Source organism: Pseudopipra pipra, chromosome 2 (assembly GCF_036250125.1).
Source record: "Pseudopipra pipra isolate bDixPip1 chromosome 2, bDixPip1.hap1, whole genome shotgun sequence".
Taxonomy (NCBI): Eukaryota; Metazoa; Chordata; class Aves; order Passeriformes; family Pipridae; genus Pseudopipra; species Pseudopipra pipra.
In genome coordinates, this window is record NC_087550.1 from 62,655,496 (window position 1) to 62,660,021 (window position 4,526).

Sequence of the window (4,526 nt, forward strand, 5' to 3'; positions counted from 1 at the left end):
AGCTGGGCAAATTCTGCTACTGCAGGAGAGAAATGCCTGCTTCTTTTTGGGTTCACAGAATCACAGAATATGCTGTGTCGGAAGGGACCCACAAGGATCATCAAGTCCAACTCCTGGCCCTGCACCCATTCCCAAGAGTCAGACCTGATTTTGTGCCTGAGAGTATCGTCCAAATGCATCTTGAACTCTGACAGGCTTGGTGCTGTGACCACTGCCCTGGGGAGCCTGTTCTAGCGCCCAAACATCCTCTGGGTGAAGAATCTTTTTCTGTTACCCAGCCTAAACCTCCCCTGACACAACTTCAGGCCATTCCCTCAGGTCCTGTCACTGGTCACCATAGAGAAGAGATCAGTACCTGACCCTCCTCTTCCCCTCATGATTAAGTTGTCGACTGCAATGAGGTCTCCCCTCAGTCTCCTCCAGGCTGAACAGACCAAGTGACCTCAGCTGCTCCTCATACGGCTTCCCCTCAAGGCCCTTCACCATCTTTGTTGCCCTCCTTTGGACCCTCTCTAACAGCTCACTATCTTTCCTGTATTGTGGTGCCCCAAACTGCACACAATATTCAAGGTGAGGCCGCACCAGTGCAGAGCAGAGCGGGACAATCCCCTCCCTTGACTGGCTGGTGATGCTTTGCCTGATGCCCACCAGGACACGGTTGGCCCTCCTGGCTGCCAGGGCACTGCTGACTCAGATTCAACTTGCCATTGACCAGGACCCCCAGGTCCCTTTCCATGGCACTGCTTTCCAGCACCTCATTCCCCAGTCTGTATGAACATCCGGGGTTGCCCCATCCCAGGTGCAGAATCCAGCACTTCCCTTGTTGAACATCATGTGGTTGGTGATTGCCCAGCCCTCTGATTTGTCAAGGTCTCTCTGCAGGGCCTCTCTCCCTTCAAGGCAGCTCCTCCCAGTTTTGTGTCATCCGTAAACTTGCTTAGTATCCCTTTCAGTCCTGTGTCCAAGCCATTTGTGAAGATGTTGAAGAGCACAAGATAGAGCCCTGTGGAACCCCACTAGTGACTGGTCACCAGTCTGATGTCACCCCATTCACTCTTACCTTCTGTGCTCCACCCATGAGCCAATTGCTCACCCACCACACAATGTGTTTATCCAGCTGTGTGCTGGACATTTTGTGCAGAAGGAACCTGTGAGAGACAGTAGCAACAGTTTTGCTGAAGTCTGAAAGTAGTACATCAACTGGCTTCCCTTGATCAACTAGATGGGTTACCTTATCATAAAAGGCATCCCTCTCCACTGTTATAGTCAAAGAGACCACAAATAATTTTAAAATTTGAAATACCAAAATTTATTAAAGGCAAATGAGCAAAACAGCGCTGGGCAGCTGGGGAGTCTCCTGCTCCGCCAACCGTCCGCAAGCTCAATAAACCAAAGCTCGCTTTTTTATACTTGCTGCAATCCCCTCCCCCTTAGTCTCTTTCCGCTTCATCATTGGTTCTCAGTGCATGGACCTCATTCTGTTGCTAGGGGCCACCCAACAGTTTGGTTAGTCAACAGTCCTCAATACTCGCCGTATCGCAATCCCCGGATGAAGGTAGTAGGTCCTCTTTCTGGTCCCTTTAGCCGACCCCCTTTGTCCTTCGTATACAGCTTCATGCTTTTTCTTCCTTATAAGTGCACTTAAGCATAGACTTAGCATAGCAGGATATAACTCGCCATGGCAACACAACATTGCGGTTTAGCATTTTGCAATTTAACGTTTTGCAACCTAAGTAAAACATTAACCATTCCATTGCAAACTTTATTATTATAAACTTAATTTGATCAGCAAATTATTTATCCTTGCCTTTATCAACCATTACATCCATGTTTGTGACACACAGAGAACTCCTTGAGAAATCCAGTGTACCTCATTTCAGTGCTATATTGTATAGCATGGGACAGGGGGGCCACAGAAGTCCTTGCCATGTGGTTTGTTGGTAAGAGAGAAACAGGCTACATTAGGGGACAGTGAGTGCAGATGCAGGATGTGGCCCTGAAATGGAGCAAGGGATGGGTGTGCAGGCATGTGGCTTTTGAATGTGTTGGAGCCTTGTGCAAAGAAGGAGGTGTCAAAGGTGGGCGACTTAGACCACTTGAAGAACCACCAGCAAAGGTATCAGAAAAAGTGGTTTTATTAAAGATGTTGTAAAAGTGTTACTTAACAAAAGTTTGATGGCAAAATTTACTCTGTTACTGCACAGGATATAATAATGATTTAAAATTACCAACACAAAATCAGTTACCAATACAAAATCTAGTGCACTCTAATACAAGATTATATAATCCCCCCAGTCACTTACCAGGGACCTGCAGTAGGGCTCGGGTCTCCTGACCTCGAGGAGTAACTGTGAGAGGTGTCCCAGCTCACAGGGGGAGATCACTGCCATGCAGCCAGCTGCTTAGGAGGGAGAGCTCAAAGAAGGCTCACTCAGGCTGTCATTTATGGGATAAAGTGGTTGGCTTGTAGTCAAATTACCTGCCATGGAAAAGGTCACCGTGAGACTAATACCCACAACTTGCTTTGTTCCTTGATAAATGAGTTTTGGAAGAACCACCTGCTATTCATGTGTTAATTGTATGGTTGGTGTCCCAGTTCCCAAGCCCATATGCATCAGTGCTCACAAGGTATTTTCATTGTATTGTAACTTAAAGTTCTATTCTTTGGCCATTTTTCACCATCATCCAAAGAGTACAAAGGCCACCAATTATTACAGTATTCGATTAACTTTTTTCTGGAGAGAGAGCCTCCTGTTGCACCTCCTACCTCTCTCCACTGTTTCAAAATACATCCTAGGCGTGATTTCTCCAAAGCCCCCCCTTTTGATGTTTGACCAGAACCCTTCATAGAATATAATAAAACACAATTACATTTCCTTTTGAGAGTGATGTGCAACAGCCACTCACACTTTTAACCCTGAGGGGTGTGCAAAACCTGCTCACACTTTTTAACCTTCTGTAGGGCTGGCACTCTGGATGTCCCCATAATTATGTGCAAACTAGCCCAAAACCTAGTTTCCAAGTTCCCTTTACCTTAATCCAGCGAGACTTTCCAGCCCCCCCCCCCCCCAGTAACACCTTAATAAATCCCAGGGGCCATGCCTTGAACTCAATAGATCAGGGGACCGGAGGATCTCCCTGAAAAACCTCTGGTGCACACTGGAGTCCTCTCGATCCTGTGAGTCTGTCAAGCATTGGATGCAGGGTTCCATCTGAATCACCAGAAATTGTCACTGAAAATGTTGGGAAAACAAAACTCTCTAACACTGTAATTTCAGTATTAGAAAGCTGAAGAGGCATTACTTTATCTTTGGCTCGAGGTGTGTGGGGGAATTGCTCCTCCTGACACACACACCCTGATAATCAAAATTTTTAACTATTTATACACTTTAGCAAACAAAGGAATCAGTGTTCACTGGCTACAAGTGACATTGTTCCAGTATTCATATTGTATCTTCTATCAGTTCATGATTCTCTCTCTTCTCATGCTAATTAGTTGCATGCTCAGTTTCTCCTTTCTTTTCAGTCAGTGGGTTTCCTGGGTCAGTAGTCTCTGATCCCCCCTGCCAGAATTGCCTTTTACCCACTTGGAGCTGACTGCAGCACAGTTATGGAGTTGGTTTTATGAGTTTCTTTCTTATCTCATGAGTTCTGCCAAATGTCCTTGTGGCCTGTAAATTCTGCATTCTTCCTGTCTATTTTCAGTGGTACATCCTTCTTCCCAAACTATGTTAATCTTCTCCCCCAGGTCTGCAATCACTGAAGCATGTCATGCCCTAAATTTCAATTTGTTTTTCTAACACCTTGACATCATTGCTCGTTGGCTGCCATCTCTTTCATGGATTGAATCTTTCTTCTTGTTCATTAGTCTTGAAGGTTACAAAGATCAAACATCAAAGAACATCCTTTCTTAAGAAAGTTGGGGTTTTTTTCCCCGTATAACACTATTTGTTACAAATAAAGATTTTCCCAACAGCCTGGTTGTCATGGCGGCGTTCGGTCATGGGTTGGACTCAGTATCTCAGAGGTCTTTTCCAACCTAATTGATTCTGTGATTCTGTGCAAAGTGAACGGGGGGCCGATGGGAGCATGGGGGTGTCGCCTTTCCCATGGGGAAAGCCCTCGGGAAGCGGCTGCCCGGCGGCGCCCCGGGAGCGCCGAGGGCAACTATGGAACCCGTGTTCCCGGTCCCACACCGCGGCCCACCCGAAAGGGCGGGAAGTAGCCCGGGCGTCCCCACCCGATCACGTGACTGACGGAACGGCGGCGCGCGCCTTCCCCTCCGGCCCCGCCCCGGGGGCCGGAGCCAATCAGTGCCGGGAGGAGGGGGGTGCTCCGGGCAAGCACCGACGGGCGCCACCGCGCATGCTCCGGGCCCGGCTGGGCCCGCCCACTTCCGCGCGGGAGCGTTGGGGGCGGGGGAGGGGGCGGTGGGAGCGGCGGCGTGCGCGAGCCGGGCCGCGGGCGGGAGGGCGGTAAGTGCCACCGCGGGCACGCGGGGGGGGGCGGGGCGGGGAGGGGAGGGA